Below are 19,050 nucleotides of genomic sequence, written 5' to 3'. Positions count from 1 at the left end.
ATATGGCAAACACACAAAACATGCCTAAGCAATTTGTTAGAACTAAACTAGCAAAATCTAAAATCCTTGTAGGGATATTTTTGGCCCTCATGAGAAAAACAGCTTATAAAATGTCAAAATGCTAAAAGTTTTCTGTGATAGGTAGGTTCAGGGGTTGGTTTAGCGTAGGGGGATAGAATATTCAATTTGTACAGTATAAAATGTCTATGGAAAGTCCCCATAAAACACAGAACATGGAAACCAGGTGTGTGTGGTTTCTGTGTGTCCTGGTACAAAATGTCCCCGTAAAGATGGCAATATTCAAAATCATTGTCTGGATATTGTGTGTGTGTGTGTGTGTGTGTGTGTGTGTGTGTGTGTGTGTGTGTGTGTGTGTGTACAGTACAGTAAACTTTAAGTGTCTTGGAGATGTTGCCAAAGTCCTTCTGGATTTAGTCTGTTTCTGTCTCTTGATGTAATTACAGACAGACTCTATGATGGTGTGATCGATCTCCTTGAGGAGCATAAGGCTGTTGTCAGACTCCTTGTGCATACAAAAATCTCACTGGATTCTACAATTATTGGCAAACGGAATGTTTTGAAATGTAAACTGATGTTTCCAACAGACACATTACAGCAAAATATATAAATAACTGCCGTAAAACCATTTTTGGGTGAAAATACTAAGCCTTCCACACAGTACGCCATATATACATATGTAATTGATACTTTTATTACACTTTTATTAGTGCCCCCATCCACTTTCATTGTTTGGCTAGAAGTGCATTCTACAAAACTTCTCTTTTAGTGCATCACAGAATAAAGGAAGTCATGGGTGAATACATGATGACAGAATTGTCATTTTAAGGTGAACTATCCCTTTAAAAGATAGAAGGTGACAAATTCCTCCCCTAATGACACTCTTTCTGAAACGAATAAATCAACGGCGTCAAACCCGTTGCCAAAGCATGATTTATGCATTTCTCTCTCCCTGAGCATCTTCCATGTCATCCATCATATTCGGCAAAATCCCAGAGAACATGGGTTAAATGATCTTCACCTCATCTCTCCTTATGCATCTGGAGTGTGTTGAGGGGGTGGGACATCTCTGAAGTTGAATAATAATCTAAATGTCATTAATCATTAGTCCACAGTCCATCTCTTTCTCTGGCAGTCTCCCTCTCACACCAAAAGTCTAAAAAGGCGCGTCTTGTCTGTCTGGCGTGGATGTCGCTCTCTGTCATTTCCCAGTACACCCACATGTTTACTGTTGACTGCCTGTGTCTCCCCATTCGTGGCAGGAGCCTTGGTGACTGTGCACATGAGTGCTCTCTTGCACGTCACACGGAAATATCCATCCTCCCCAAGGGCTTTGGAAGCTTGAGGGTTTGACATCGAGATGTATGGGATGTTCATGGTCTGCTTGGCCCGCTGTTCCCAAACTGTACAAGCGAACAGCATGCAAGAAGTCTGATGCAAAAGGCAGTCGATTCATGTAGATTCAGCTTTATGGCTCAGCTCAGAATTCTCAGTGGATGAGACGCATTTAAAGCCATAAAAGAACAGATATACACACACCTGCAAACATACAATTAAATTCTGAATTAATGTGGCATGTAAATACATATACACCATCCAGCCCAAAAAAAAAAAAAAAAAAAAAAAACCTTTTCAAGTCTATGATTGGATCATGATGTTGTTTTAGCATGTTATTTTTGGCAACAGTTCTTCCCTAACTGATGGAGTGTGTGGCTTTTCATTTCTTAAAGCTGCACTGTGTAACTTTTTTAGTGTATTCTTAGCTAAAAACACTTAGTTCTTTCAAAAAATGTGCTCATTAATGTATATTTACTTCTTTCACGTAATAAAGTATTCTCGTAAGTTTATAATATGCCATTGAAAATACATACGGGTGAGGGGTTCGAATGCCGGTCGCCATGTTGCCCCTCCATCTTGAAAGTACATTAGCCAAAGAGGGACATACCCGTAAATTCAAGCTTCGCCGTGTCTAATGTGAAGAGGGGGATTGGCATGTTAATCTTGTACGAAATCGGCCACTATAGGAGTTAAAACTAAATCAGAATTGAGAGGAACTGAAACTGGATGGTCATATACCTTTTAACCGCTAGATAGTGGAAAATATCACACAGTGTAGCTTTAAGCAACCATGTAGGAAGCACATCATCGCCATATTCCAGGATGACAATGTCAAGATTGTAAGGCTCAAATGGTTAAATAATGGTTGGAAGGGGTCATGAAGGATCATTTTCACACATCCTCATTGAAAGTCTTTGAGATGTGCAGGAGGACACTTCACAGAGTGCTGGACTCTTGCATTGTCAATACAAGATGTTTGCACAACTTTTATTTCCATTAAAGGTGAACTATGTAGTATTTTTGCAGTAAAATATCCAAAAACCACTAGGCCAGTGCTATATATTTTGTTCAGTTGAGTACCTACAATATCCCAGATGTTTCCAACTATTTGTAAATTGTGAGAAAATTGCTATTTTAACTAAGGACAGGGACGTTTCAGCATTGCATTTGAGAGAGTCGCCTGTCAATTGCGTCATATCTGCGTTACCCTCGGTTTCGGCTTTTATTTGGCAGGAGAGCTTTACTCTTAGCAGTGTGAACAACTGAACGCACGGAGTAACGTCATAACATCGTTTTAAACACACTTAAATGTATCTAATATGATAAACAGAGCTCCATTACCTCAAAATCATAACCGGAAGAGCGGATCTGTGCAGGCGCCCGGCAAATGAGTCCCGTCCCGTCATAATAAAAGTCCCGGTATTCACAAGGCGGGTATTTGTTTAACAATCGCTCCAGCAGCTGTGCTCAGGTCCACAACACTCGGTCCTGCTCTGCTTTAGACTACAGTAACGTTAATAACCGCATGCATGAACGTGATTTCTGCCCGAGTCATATTTTTCACCGGCTGTGATGAGAAGACCACATCTCCCAAGATACTGAGCTCACACTTTGCATCATCAAACTACGCATTTATTTTGCATAGGCGCCCTCCAGTGGACAAAAGCTGCATAGTGCACCTTTAACAGGTGCAAAAAAAATTGTCATAAAAAAAAAAAAAACATGTATACGTATACTTTATAAGTGTATACATGCATTTTCACTTGTTTATATTCTCAAAAATAAATGAACAATCAGAAGTAATTATAAACATATTTACCAGTTGACACTTGCCACTGACCAACCCCAGAGTGTTATGACTGCTGCCGCCCATCAGTTTCTCCAGTAAGTGCTCTGTGAATATATGTGTTTCATTTGTTCAGAGACATCCAGCAACAGGTGAGCTTGACAAAAAAGTGTGACCTTGAATTTACATTTGACAGATTCCGGCAATACCATTGAAAAACAACATCAGAAGGTTTTAAGCTGGACTCTTCAGAGTCTCTTCAGAGCGTCGTTCCCTTGTGATGACAGTGCTGTGTTTAGCAGTCATCTAACACTCTTTTTAGTTAAAGAAACCCAGGTGTGTGAAATTTAGCCCCAGTCCTAAACCGCTGCTACTGGAAGATATTGTGGTGCACAGCATAAAGGAGCTTGCTTAGGGAAACCCAAAACTGCAGGCCGCTCATGTTGTTCATATGCAGCATATTTACTGTGATAAGTTTAGAGAATGCAGCCTTTTGACACAGTGCAATTTCTAATTGCCATATCATTCACACTGATAATATACACATTTTACACACACACACACACACATACCATTTTTAGGTTGTTTTTTGTTCTCAAAACAATATTTTGTAAATTACAATTTTACTGGGGGACATGATTCGGTTTATGGACTATTGTATGCGACTAAACCTTAGCAGTAGCAAGCAAAACGGTTTTGCACGTCAGACTAGTGTAACGTACATAGAACAGCAATGGAGTAACCGTTAGCGCATTTGAATGACGAAGCACGCGATCGTGTCGTTTACTGATGTTTACTCACGCGACGATAGCCAACAGCACAGACATTTGAAGCAGATTTACTCACCGGCTGCTTCCAAAGCAGGACCGAACCTTTATCGCTGGGACCGCTTCGTCAAAAACACACTTCTTGGAGTGTGGAGATCCACTTTGCGATGCGACTGAAGTGATGTTGTGAAGCTTCCCGTCATTTCTGCGTTCAAATCGGTTCAAATGCAGCGCTGCCTTCCCGGAATGCTGTGCTGAAGCGTTGAAGTCACCCATAGGAATAAAGTGGAGCGCGGCGCCTGGATCGACTGGATCTGCACCTGAGTGTTTACGGCTGTGCATTTCCTCTCTCGCTCTAGTCACGAGCGCGCGCACCCTACCGGGAGAAGAGCCCGTACGGCCCATACAAGGACCTTCCGCTCTATTAACGTCAAGTCGACCCATACTCGAAAAAAACTCTCCGAAACTTGTGAGAAACCGGAAGGAGTATTTTTAACACAGAAATACTCCATCAAACGTCCAACATTAGTTTTTTAAACTTTGTCTATGTTTAGGATGGGAATCCAAGTCTTTAACAGTGTAAAAAGCTCAGTATGCATGAAACAGCATTTCACCCCCCCTTTAAATGTATTAAATGTCTTTATTAAACATATCTAAACTTCTACTCAAGTATACTGTGCAACATACATGCAAATATCAAACTAAACAGATGCTATTCAAGGACAATAACTCACAATTTCAGACCCAAAAGCTGACTTTATAAAGCATTTTCTCTTCGGCCTAAATGTTTTACATTTGCTTTACATGTCATGAGCTCATTCTGACACACGATGCACAACCAGGACATACTAATATTATTATGTCAGTGTTTGTTGTGTTCTCACAGTCGTATGACAGGAGATATGACGGGAGATGCACCAAAACATGATTAGAAATATCAAAGGATCTTGTTATACCATCTTAACATGGGGGAACGCAAATAGATTCATTTTTGGTCCAAAGCATATGGGGACGCAATTTTAAATGAAGTGTTGTCACAGCATTTCCTTCGCCAGACAAATTGAACGGGGAGTTTGTGCCAGCACTTTGGGCTTTCCTATTTTCACAGTCAGATTACTAGAGGCGTTTGCGAAGGAAAACATCACCAGTACTAAATTACTCATAACCAAGATAGTAGTCGATATTCTTGATGCTCATTTAAATACCACAACAAAAACGAACTTCCCACCGTACACTGAAAGCGTAATAGCTGACAAGCAAAATAGAAATGCAATCTAATTATGAGTTGAAAGGCATGTAGACTGCTTCAGTTAATGTTTCAATTAGGTACCATTACTTGATTTTTTAAATGTATTCAAGACAAGTAAAAACTTCATAAGCAAAGGAACATATTATCAGATCAAAGACTTTTTTTTTTTTTACATTTTGAATCAAAAGAAGTCTCATACTCACCAAGGCTGCTTTTATTATATGCCAAATATTAATACATTTTAATATCTTATATATATATATATATATATATATATATATATATATATATATATATATATATATATATATATATATATATATATATATATATATATATATATATATATAAGATATTAAAATGTATTAATATTTGGCATATATATATATATATATATTTTTTTTTTTCTTTTTTTTTCCAAATATAATTTATTCCTTTGATGGAAAAGCATCCTTACTCCAGTACTCAAGTCTTCATTTCCTTCAGAAATCATTCTAATATGATGTTTTTTTTGTTCAAGAAACATTTATTATTGAAAAGTATGCATGTATACACTCCCTTAAAAAGTAACTAATTGCGTTACTTAGTTACTTTTTAAGAAAAGTAATGTGTTACATTACTTTTGCGTTACTTTTTTCACCTGGGATGGGCTTGTTTTTTTATATAACAAAAAAAGTTGTATTTTTGAGCAAATGTAAAGACCCTTCCACACCAAAAGTAGATAATAAGCCTCAGGTAACACTTCCCCAAAAAACAAAAAATCTAGTCATTTTTGCATCACTTGCTTGTTGGAATCACCAGCAAGTACATTGGTAAATAAAGAGGGACTGAATGCATACAACTATCTGATTAGTTTAACATATATAATTATTGGAGGTTTGCATAGAATTCTGATTTTGCATTTCAGATGTTATTAATTTTGAGGAATACTTTTCTTGAGATTAGATTCGTGCCAATAAGATTAGTAAATTGAGCGTGCATAAACTAATCTCATTTGCACTAATCTAATCTCAAGAAAAGTATTCCTCAAAATTAATTAAATCTGAAATGCAAAATCAGAATTCTATACAAAGCTCCACATTTAGTCTACAATAACCATTATGTTTATTTTGTTGTAAATGTAATGCACTTGGTACTAGGTACTTGGACAAGTAATCTGATTACATAACTCAGGTTACTTGTAATGAGTTTACCGCAGCACTGGTTGTAACATTATAAAAGTAAAAATAATTTTGTCACAAAATCTGGTTAGACTTGATTTTAAGGTGTCATTGTTACAGACTACTGTGTGATATTAATTAACATGTATTTACTTTAGGGTTAGGATAGGATTATTTTTGGTTGAGGGTGGTTACATGTAATTATGCATCATTTACTGTTATTATTATGGTAAGTACATTATATGTTATGTAACGCAACTGTAACAAAGTGTTACTAAAATCTTACTGACCCCAAACTAAATGATTTATTTACATCAATGTGGTCTGGGCTTTTTATGATGATAGTTGCTTGCTTAGTAATGGCGGCATAAGGGGAAAAGGACAGCTAATTCAGCTTCTGTGAAGTTCTGTCAAAATACAGCTGTCAGGAAATTAGACTGATGAAAAGGGCATGACATTTTTCTTTGTTCCTACTTTCTTTATGATCCATTTCCATTCGTAGCATCTGTTCCTCCATCTACCTTCCTCATTTGAGTGTGTGTTTAACACCACCTGATTTTAGCACGTAAATAAATTCACAGTCACTCCCTCCAACATTTATTCACATCACTTTTACACCTCCAACTGCTGGTGTGTCCTAACAGAGATAAATTTAGCAATGCAACCATGCAAAACGACAGAAAGAGAGGAGGAAATAAAGCCCTGCCAAGGTATGTTTACATATCTTTTTCAAGAATTGGAATATTTCCGGTTGCCAAATCTTTCTCAACTTCACTGCTGTGCATGCTAACAGATGGAATTATGTGCTCTATTATGCCAGCTCTCTCTTATTCGTTTTGTGTGTGTGTGTGTGAGAGTGTGTGAGTGTGTGTGTGTGTGTGTGTAAGTTTCTTTCAGGAATCTTTTGAAAAAGGAGCCCACACATCCGATCACATGGCTGAATAACTCTCCTCTGTTTTTTAAAGTTTTACTGCCAGCAATCCGATGCGTCTCTCCTCCCCCAGAAACAGCATGTGTGTTCTTACTCCCATCAATAACTTAGCCAATGCTGTGAAATATGATTACGAACACAGAGACTTTGTTGACACTCTCAGCGATTTTTTGCAGTTCCCGCAGCTTTTCTCTAATTTTGTCTGTTCACTCATCGCTCCTCCTGTTCCGAGAGGAAGGGAAGAGAGATAAATGTCCTGAAATGCAACATTCCTCCCACCCTCAGGCTTCAGGCCCTTGGAAGTGTCTGTGCGTACTTCGCAAAATGCCCATGTTTAACAGTAAAACTAAACAGCGTAGGTTTGGGGGACACGATTTAAGCGCTGCCAAACCGACCACACGGAAGTGCCCACTTATAACACAGAGCCTTCCAAAAAACTCCCAAATATAAATTGCATATGTTTGAGTGGATGCATGCACGTGCACCTAAATCATAGGTTATGAGCGGAACAATGCAATTTGTTGTGAAATCCATTAGTCTCCTTTACCTGTGTGAACAGTATAATAGAGAAGCTCTAAATTCCCTGAACTCACATTGGTTGATTCATCATGGTAAAAAATAGCAATAGTGTCTTGCAGCTGTAAATAAGAAACATAGATGGCAACACTTTAAATGTGTGCATACACTAGAGAGAATGCTGCAAATTCAACTTTTTCATAGGGGATTGTGCGACCGAAAGGTGAGAAAATGTTTCTGCAAAAGACCAAATAGCTACTTTCGTGCTTCGTTTTAAACGGCACTCTTCAAACGCATCTTACACATTCCCATCTACACTATATTGCCAAAAGTTTTGGGACGTCTTCCTTTACATGCTCATGAACTTTAATGCCATCTAATTCTAAACCCATAGGGTTTAATATGGAGTTGGCCCACCTTTTGCAAGGCTTCAACTCTTCTGGGAAGGCTTTCCACAAGGTTTGGAAGTGTGTTTATGGGAATTTTTGACCATTCTTCTAGAAGGACATTTGTGAGGTCAGGCACTGATGTTGGAAGAGAAGGCCTGGCTCACAATCTCTGCTCTAATTCATCCCAAAGGCATTCAATCGGGTTGAGGTCAGGACTCTGTGAAGGTCAGTCCAGTTCCTCCACACCAAACTCCCTCATCCATGTCTTTATGGACCTTGCTTTGTGCAGTCATGTGGGAACAGGAAAAGGCTATCCCCAAACTGTTCCCACAAAGTTGGGAGCATGAAATTGTCCAAAATGTATTGGTATGCTGAAGCATTAAGATATAATTTCACTTTAACTAAGGGGCCAAGCTCAACCCCTGAAAAACAACCCTACACCAAACTTTACATTTGGCACCAGACTCATCTGTCGTATTGCCAGCAAGAAGTGCGTTTCGTCACTCCAGTGAGTGTGCGGTTTGTGCGAGAAACCTTATTTATATAATTGTTTTACCTCTAACACCACTATGTCCAACAGCCTACAGCATGCGATCACTTCCGGTAAGTGAGGTCACCTTACTGGAGGTAATAGCATTTTGAAGGCTGTTGGACTGTTCTCTAACTGAGCAGATTTTATGAAAATGAACGCAGTGGGAAAGTGATCTGGTAATCCAATAGCGGTGGCTTTGGGAGTGACCTCGTAGGGTAGCGAAGCAAGTGCATCCTGGGAGTTGTTGTTTTTCCATCCCCATGAGACAAAAAAAAAAACATTTTCTGTCTTTTCTCAGTTTAGAAAGCACTAAATTGAAAAATAATTTCACATTTCTACTACATTAATAACCCAGTTTAAATAAAAAATGTAATGCTATATCACTGAAGTAACTCTTTACTAGCTTCATGTAATTATGCATCATTTACTGTTAATACTATGGTAATAAAATAAAGTGTTACCGGCTTCATTAGTTAACTTGTTAACATTAATGAACTCTAAAGTAAAGACCAAACAATGAACAGCTGCATTTTATAAACTAACATTAAAAAAATGAACAAATACAGTCATACAAATAGAATTGCTCATGGTTAGTTCGTTAACCAAAGTATCAAAGTGTTTTCAAATAAATAAATAAATACATCTGAATGGAAAAAAGTATGCAACCCTACAAAAATCCCATTATTGACATTAACTTGCATGCCCATGGGGACGACAAAGAGCTGAATCACTACAGTTAGAACTCCTATGTGACAGTTATTAGCTGCTACTGTACTTTTCCATTTGTCTGTCACATATTCTCAGTATTGATCAGCTGTCCGCTGTCAGACGCCGGAGGCATTTTTGTCAATTCATCAATGACATGTACAGATCGAAAAGAGAGACCATCACTATTCTGCCATCCCGAGCAGTAGTCCGCCTGGCCTTTTTCTCATGCTGTATTCAGCGGGAGAGGTCACAAAGGGCTTGTGGGATATGTAAAAAAGAGCACTCCAACATGGGCCTTCTTCAATATTAACAAACTCCAGCGGCTCAGGAGTTTCTGCCCTGCTGAAATAAAGCAGCATGAATTCACGTTCATTAGTACTAGTTTGGTGCTGGTCTAGATTGTAAAGTGTGAACACGCTACCTGGAGGTAATGTGGTTTCAACCAGCATTGTCTTGCTGATGAAACTGCTAAAGACCAAGGAAGAATTGCGGGTTACCTAACCAACCTTTTGATTTTCAGCAGCACGGAGACTCAGCTAAAATTTCAACTTGTTTCTGGGTAGCATTGGATATCCTTTGACCTTGATTTCGGAGAATTCAGTAATTACATAAGTCTTCGTCAGCTGTGGCTTTCCACATTATTGGTTTGTAGTTTTTATAGAATCCCATTGCACCTCACATATGTCCGGCTTTTTTTCTTTCATGCAAGTGCATGCTCAATTATGTCTACTGCATGCTATATTCGGCCATGCAATGCATTCAATGATGAGAGAGACTACAGTACTGTATGTAAAATATTGTGATATATTTACACAAATATAGTACTTCCATATTCTGGATTACTCAAACACATTTACAGAGTCATGCCAAAATTCACAAAGCAACTTTTTTGGTGGAAACCAGGCTGGTACAACATAAGAAACTTTCAGTTATTTTAACAAACACCAATAATTTATAAATCCAGGAAAAAAATGACTGTGCCAGTGACAAACGCCTGTCTGTAGCAGCTCAGTTCATACAGAAGAAAATGAACTGCAATCTTCTTTAATTAAGCATCAGTCTGCAGGTTTGCAGTCTGCTGCTGTGGGCTGCTACAGTCTGGAAATTTTGGATTTAATCATATATACAAGGATGTAAATAACAAATTATTCTAGCTTGCAAGTTCGATTTCATGCATTATCATGTCTCACATTGTAACAGAATGTAATTCATAATGTAACTCTAGGAGGTATTAGCATATAGTATGTCTTCTTCAAAACTAGTACTATGCAGACTTAGACTGGGTAAACCCAGCCTGTTCTGCCGGTGATTTGATTTTGCCCTGCAACTCAGTCTGGAAACCTGTACATTCATTTCTACTGCTTCTGTTACACTTTTGCGGGAATTACAGGATTTTTCAAATAATGCTCGTTTATCACTCCTCTTGTGAAGTAGAAAATACATATAATGTTCAATTTGAAACGGTCTGGTGATAGCCAGACAAATACAGACTACTACTATGACACAAATTTAGCACAGAACACACTCTTTGGACCCACTTTATATTAGGTGGCCTTAACTACTATGTACTAACATTGTAATTAATCATTTGATAAAATACCTATTGTGTACATACATGTTTTTATATTGTACTTACATTTTAAAAAATAATGCATGTAAATATGTCTGTAATTAATTTCTGTAGTTACATTTGTCATTACACAGTTGGCACTTCCCTCACACCTAACCCCCTTTAAACTGACCCACATCACCACACCTGACCCTAACCCTACCCTTAAACTGACCCACACCACCACACCTGACCCTAACTCTACCCTTAAACTGACCCACACCACCACACCTGACCCTAACTCTACCCTTAAACTGACCCACACCACCACACCTGACCCTAACTCTACCCTTAAACTGACCCACACCACCACACCTGACCCTAACTCTACCCTTAAACTGACCCACACCACCACACCTGTCCCTAACTCTACCCTTAAACTGACCCACACCACCCCACCTGTCCCTAACTCTACCCTTAAACTGACCCACACCACCACACCTGACCCTAACTCTACCCTTAAACTGACCCACGCCACCACACCTGTCCCTAACTCTACCCTTAAACTGACCCACACCACCAAACCTGACCCTAACTCTACCCTTAAACTGACCCACACCACCACACCTGTCCCTAACTCTACCCTTAAACTGACCCACACCACCACACCTGACCCTAACTCTACCCTTAAACTGACCCACACCACCACACCTGACCCTAACTCTACCCTTAAACTGACCCACACCACCACACCTGACCCTAACTCTACCCTTAAACTGACCCACACCACAACACCTGACCCTAACTTTACCCTTAAACTTACCCACACCACCACACCTGTCCCTAACTTTACCCTTAAACTGACCCACACCACCACACCTGACCCTAACTTTACCCTTAAACTTACCCACACCACCACACCTGTCCCTAACTTTACCCTTAAACTGACCCACACCACCACACCTGACCCTAACTTTACCCTTAAACTTACCCACACCACCACACCTGACCCTAACTTTACCCTTAAACTTACCCACACCACCACACCTGTCCCTAACTTTACCCTTAAACTGACCCACACCACCACACCTGACCCTAACTTTACCCTTAAACTGACCCACACCACCACACCTGTCTCTAACTTTACCCTTAAACTGACCCACACCACCACACCTGTCCCTAACTTTACCCTTAAACTGACCCACACCACCACACCTGTCCCTAACTCTACCCTTAAACTGACCCACACCACCACACTTGACCCTAACTTTACCCTTAAACTGACCCACACTACCACACCTGACCCTAACTTTACCCTTAAACTGACCCACACCACCACACCTGTCCCTAACTCTACCCTTAAACTGACCCACACCACCACACTTGACCCTAACTTTACCCTTAAACTGACCCACACCACCACACCTGACCGTAACTTTACCCTTAAACTGACCCACACCACCACACCTGACCCTAACTTTACTCTTAAACTTACCCACACCACCACACCTGACCCTAACTTTACCCTTAAACTGACCCACACCACCACACCTGTCCCTAACTCTACCCTTAAACTGACCCACACCACCCCACCTGTCCCTAACTCTACCCTTAAACTGACCCACACCACCACACCTGACTCTAACTTTACCCTTAAACTTACCCCCACCACCACACCTGACCCTAACTTTACCCTTAAACTGACCCACACCACCCCACCTGTCCCTAACTTTACTCTTAAACTTACCCACACCACCACACCTGACCCTAACTTTACCCTTAAACTGACCCACACCACCACACCTGTCCCTAACTCTACCCTTAAACTGACCCACACCACCCACCTGTCCCTAACTTTACTCTTAAACTTACCCACACCACCACACCTGACCCTAACTTTACCCTTAAACTAACCCACATCACCACACCTGACCCTAACTCTACCCTTAAACTGACCCACACCACCACACCTGTCCCTAACTCTACCCTTAAACTGACCCACACCACCCCACCTGTCCCTAACTCTACCCTTAAACTGACCCACACCACCACACCTGTCCCTAACTCTACCCTTAAACTGACCCACACCACCACACCTGTCCCTAACTCTACCCTTAAACTGACCCACACCACCACACCTGACCCTAACTCTACCCTTAAACTGACCCACACCACCACACCTGTCCCTAACTCTACCTGTATCCCACCTCAATATCAGCAAAACAAATTGAAGTATAATTTGAACACAGTAAGTAAATTGTCCTTATTTTTTGATGTAAGTACATAGTACTTAAGGTCACCTAATGTAAAGTGGGGCCCACTTTTTTTGTACAGCAGAAGCACACGCTTGAAAAGAAGCATCTACTCATCTACATTAATGAACTGTGATTTACTGATTTTATTCACCATTTCAAGCAGGCCACGATATACAGCAGTACAATTCTATTTACATCATGAGAGCACACGTTATTAATATTTCAAGTGTCTACTCTAGTGAACCTACCCGAGCATACCAACAAGCTTGGTTAAACATTTTATTGAACAGTAAGACTAGTTATAGAGCTACATAAACTGCCTGGAGGTTTCTGTCAGGAAGCTTAGTCGCAGAATGAAAAAGCTGTGTTGTGCAGGCAGACCAGTGTATCATAGCTTAGGGATGTATGGTGCACTTCAACCGGAGGAGTGAAAACTCAGAGCAGAGACAGATGAACTTTACCACGAGGACAACAGAACACTCGTCCACGAGTCAGGCGTACAAAAGCACTAAAGCGGTTCTCTACATCTGCACGGAAGAGAGAAACAAAAGGAGACTGACAGAAAGACTAAAATCAATCATTTATCAAATCTGTACAAATTATATGTATGCATGTATGTATGCATGCATGTATGTATGTATGTATGTATGTATGTATGTATGTATGTATGTATGTATGTATGTATGTATGTATGTATGTATGTATGTATGTATGTATGTATGTATGTATGTATGTATGTATGTATGTATGTATGTATGTATGCATGCATGCATGCATGCATGCATGCATGCATGCATCTATCTATCTATCTATCTATCTATCTATCTATCTATCTATCTATCTATCTATCTATCTATCTATCTATCTATCTATCTATCTATCTATCTATCTATCTATCTATCTATCTATCTATCTATCTATCTATCTATCTATCTATCTATCTATCTATCTATCTATCTATCTATCTATCTACAGTCTTGTTCAAAATAATAGCAGTACAATGTGACTAACCAGAATAATCAAGATTTTTAGTATATTTTTTATTGCTACGTGGCAAACAAGTTACCAGTAGGTTCAGTAGATTCTCAGAAAACAAATGAGACCCAGCATTCATGATATGCACGCTCTTAAGGCTGTGCAATTGGGAAATTAGTTGAATTAGTTGAAAGGGCTGTGTTAAAAAAATAGCAGTGTGGCATTCAATCACTGAGGTCATCAATTTTGTGAAGAAACAGGTGTGAATCAGGTGGCCCCTATTTAAGGATGAAGCCAACACTTGTTGAACATGCATTTGAAAGCTGAGGAAAATGGGTCGTTCAAGACATTGTTCAGAAGAACAGCGTACTTTGATTAAAAAGTTGATTAGAGAGGGGAAAACCTATAAAGAGGTGCAAAAAATGATAGGCTGTTCAGCTAAAATGATCTCCAATGCCTTAAAATGAAGAGCAAAACCAGAGAGACGTGGAAGACAACGGAAGACAACCATCAAAATGGATAGAAGAATAACCAGAATGGCAAAGGCTCAGCCAATGATCACCTCCAGGATGATCAAAGACAGTCTGGAGTTACCTGTAAGTACTGTGACAGTTAGAAGACGTCTGTGTGAAGCTAATCTATTTTCAAGAATCCCCCGCAAAGTCCCTCTGTTAAAAAAAAGGCATGTGCAGAAGAGGTTACAATTTGCCAAAGAACACATCAACTGGCCTAAAGAGAAATGGAGGAACATTTTGTGGACTGATGAGAGTAAAATTGTTCTTTTTGGGTCCAAGGGCCACAGGCAGTTTGTGAGACGACCCCCAAACTCTGAATTCAAGCCACAGTACACAGTGAAGACAGTGAAGCATGGAGGTGCAAGCATCATGATATGGGCATGTTTCTCCTACTATGGTGTTGGGCCTATTTATCGCATACCAGGGATCATGGATCAGTTTGCATATGTAAAAATACTTGAAGAGGTCATGTTGCCCTATGTTGAAGAGGACATGCCCTTGAAACGGTTGTTTCAACAAGACAATGACCCAAAACACACTAGTAAACGGGCAAAGTCTTGGTTCCAAACCAACAAAATTAATGTTGGAGTGGCCAGCCCAATCTCCAGAAATTAATCCAATTGAGAACTTGTGGGGTGATATCAAAAATGCTGTTTCTGAAGCAAAACCAAGAAATGTGAATGAATTGTGGAATGTTGTTAAAGAATCATGGAGTGGAATAACAGCTGAGGTGCCACAAGTTGGTTGACTCCATGCCACACAGATGTCAAGCAGTTTTAAAAAACTGTGGTCATACAACTAAATATTAGTTTAGTGATTCACAGGATTGCTAAATCCCAGAAAAAAAATGTTTGTACAAAATAGTTTTGAGTTTGTACAGTCAAAGGTAGACACTGCTATTTTTTTGAACACACCCCTTTCAACTAATTGCCCAATTGCACAGCCTTAAGAGCGTGCATATCATGAATGCTGGGTCTCATTTGTTTTCTGACAATCTACTGAACCTACTGGTAACTTGTTTGCCACGTAGCAATAAAAAATATACTAAAAACCTTGATTATTCTGGTTAGTCACATTGTACTGCTATTATTTTGAACAAGACTGTATGTATGTATATATATGTATATATTCACATCTATCAGGCATAACATTATGATATTGTGTTGGTCCCCCTTTTGCTGCCAAAACAGCCCTGACCCATCGAGGCATTGGACTCCACTAAACCCCTGAAGGTGTGTGGTGGTTTCTGGGACCAAGATGTTAGCAGCAGTTGCTTTAAGTCCTGTAAGTTGTGTGGTGATACCCCATTGTTCAGCACATCCCATAGATGTTCGATTGGATTGAGATCTGGGGAATTTGGAGGCCAAGACAACACCTCAAACTCATTGTTGTCCTCAGCAAACCATTCCTAAACCATTTTTGCTTTGTGGCAGGGCACATTATCCTTGTGCTTTTAAGAGTGGAAGGGGTCCGCATGGGCACCCTGACTAATCTGTGCTATGTAGCCCTATACATGCATTCTGACACTTTTCTATCACAACCAGCAATTAAGGGTCAGTTCACCCAAAAATGAAATGCATGTCATTAACTCCTCACCCTAATGTCGTTCCACACCCATAAGACCGTTCATCTTCAGTTAGTTAATTAGAATCTCTTGAAGCATCGAAAATAGAGATTCAAACGGTTATGAATCAGGGAGTCAATTCATGATTCGGATCGCCACTGTCCCATGATTTCAGCAGTTTGACACGCGATCTGAATCACAAATCGATACGCTGATTCACAACCGTTTGAGTCTTTATTTGATGATTGAAAACAAACACGGAACAGAAGACAATGCTGAATAAAGTCATATTTTTTATTATTTTTGGACCAAAATGTATTTTCAATGCTTCAAGAGATTCTAACTAACTAACTGATGTCACATATGGACTACTTTGATGATGTTTTTATTCCCTTTTGAGACATGGACAGTATAGTGTGCATACACTTAGATAAGCTGTCGGACTAAAAATAAAATATCTTAAACTGTGTTCTGAAGATGAACGGAGGTCTTGTGGGTGTGGAACAACATTAGAGTGAGTCATTAATGACATAACATACATTTTTGGGTGAACTAACCCTTTAACTTGAGCAATTTGTGCTAAAGTAGCTCATCTGTTTGAGTGGATCTCACAGGCTTTACTCCCCATGCATGTGCATCAGTGAGTCTTGGCCGCCCATGACCCTGTTGCTGATCCACTACTGTTCCTTCCTTGGAGCACTTTGGATAGATACTGACCACTGCAGACCGGGAACACCCCACAAGAGCTGCAGTTTTGGAAATGCAATGACCGAGTCATCTAGCCATCACAATATGGCTATTTGTCAAACTCGCTTTAAGATTATAAACTCAATTTAACATAGATTATCTACTGAATCGCAACATAATTTTTCTCAGCAACAAGGGGATACACTTCTTTTTTAAAGTAATTAAAAATGAAGAGCTTCAATTATAATGGAGAAATGCGCTGAACAGACATGAGGATGTGTCTCTCTCTCTCTCTCTCTCTCTCTCTCTCTCTCTCTTAATCGACGAAAATAACACTGCATAGTGCAAACACCAATAACAGCTTTAAATTGCCAATGCCGGCAAATGACCATGGTATAAACAGGATAACCCACGGCTAGCTGGGCAATGAACATTTTAATGCTGTGTATATTCGGTGTATATGAGTGCTGTCACAGTTATACTAAACAATTAAAAATAAATAAACTTAAACTTAAAAAACTTAAAAAAAGTTTATAATATTAATTAGAAATGTTGCCTTAGTAACTCACTAAAATAAAATCATTTTAAATTGACTAAATTACTAAAAGCTAAATAAAAACAAAATTAAAAAAATAATAAATTACAATTTGTAAAACTACATTTAAAACTGAAACTATAAAAATAAAAGCAAAAACATAATTTTAATAAATGCTACAATAGTATATAAATAGTACTAAACCAACACAAATTGCTGATATGACTATGCACTTTATCAATTAAAAGTTTAAGTTCTATCTTGTATCTGTTAAATTCTTAACACATGTGCTGTACTTGTGATAGGTGAAATGGACTACAAATGTGCCACTGCTGCTACATTTAGCAGTAAACTTTAGTTGGCATCGCTCTGTCATCTCCGGGGTATTTATGATTCAGCAGGACCAGATCCGCTCAGATTATGTGTCAGATGACCCATAGCAGAGAGCAAGTCCCTGGATATGCCAAAGTTTGTGAAGTTCATGGGATGGAATCTTCATGGGTTCATGGGATGGAATGAGTTTTATATGTGGCCATTACATACTGTATAGAAGTGGTATGAAAATGTATTCAGAAATACAAGTGGAGCTACCTTGAATCCTTTATCTGTATTTAAAGGTGCACAAAGTAGGATTTTATAACAGCCAGGCCAGTGTTATATATTTTGTTTATTTGAGTTCTTACAATATCCCAAATGTTCCCAACTATTTGTATATTGTGAGAAAATTACTATTTTAACCAAGGAGCCGGGACGTCTGAGGGAATCGCCTGTCAGTGGCGTCATATCTGCGTTACCGTCGCTTTCCAGTTTTATTCTGCAGAAGCGCTTTACTCTTAGCAGTGTGAGCAAGTGTCACAGCAGCCTCTGAGCGAACGCACATAGTAACGTCATAACAATTTTAAACACACTTAAATGTATCTAATATGATAAACAGAGTTATGTTACCTCATACTCATGACCGGAAAAGCAGAAATGGCGCGAGCGACTGTATCCCGTCATAATAAAAGTCCCGCTGCTCGAGCCGTTTGTTGCGTAACAATCTCTTCAGTGGCCTTGCTCAGCTCCTCAACACTCGGTCCTGCTCTGCTTCACACTACAGTAATAACCGCATCCATCAACATGATTTCCACAGGAGTCCTATCCCGATTCTTTTCCAGATGCTATGAGGTGAAAACCACATGCCCCAAGATTCTGAGCTCAAACTTGGTGTCATCAAGCTTTTGTTTAGAATAGCGGACGGAAAAATGACAATGCAGTTTTAATGTAGTAGATTGTCAAATTGTTACATAACCATTCAATTAAATGGACATAAAAATGTTCTGGTTTAAATACAAGTTAGCTTGTGCCAGAGCAAACCCATTTTGGCGTTAAAAAACTACTTTCAGGATTTACTAAAAAGAAGAGAGACTTTAAAATGAATCACCTGAGATCCTTTACAAAGGTTTACACTCTTCAATTTACTGGTATTTGCGCCATTATTTACCGCCTCCAGAAAACAGACGCTAGTGTTTAGTTTGCGTTGGTCATTATGGAAATGATCCGGCTGCATCTGTGTTCTTTAATTTCCTCATCATCC

General features: G+C 39.3%; 1 long non-coding RNA gene across 1 annotated transcript in view; it reads right to left on the bottom strand.

Moving 5' to 3' along the window:
- Nucleotides 1-736: 736 nt before the first annotated feature.
- The window catches only part of LOC137071483 (uncharacterized), a 43,271-nt gene continuing 24,957 nt past the window's right edge, over nt 737-19,050 (bottom strand). Inside the window, exons 3-4 of the long non-coding RNA XR_010904438.1 lie at nt 3,176-3,249; nt 737-1,557 (exon numbers count right to left, since the gene is read on the bottom strand). This is a non-coding gene — a long non-coding RNA (uncharacterized lncRNA). The remainder of the gene's footprint in view (nt 1,558-3,175; nt 3,250-19,050) is intronic.

The sequence above is a fragment of the Pseudorasbora parva genome, chromosome 3 (assembly GCF_024679245.1).
Source record: "Pseudorasbora parva isolate DD20220531a chromosome 3, ASM2467924v1, whole genome shotgun sequence".
NCBI lineage: Eukaryota > Metazoa > Chordata > Actinopteri > Cypriniformes > Gobionidae > Pseudorasbora > Pseudorasbora parva.
The sequence above is the reverse complement of the archived record's forward strand: the minus strand, read 5'-3'. Positions and strand labels throughout refer to the sequence as shown.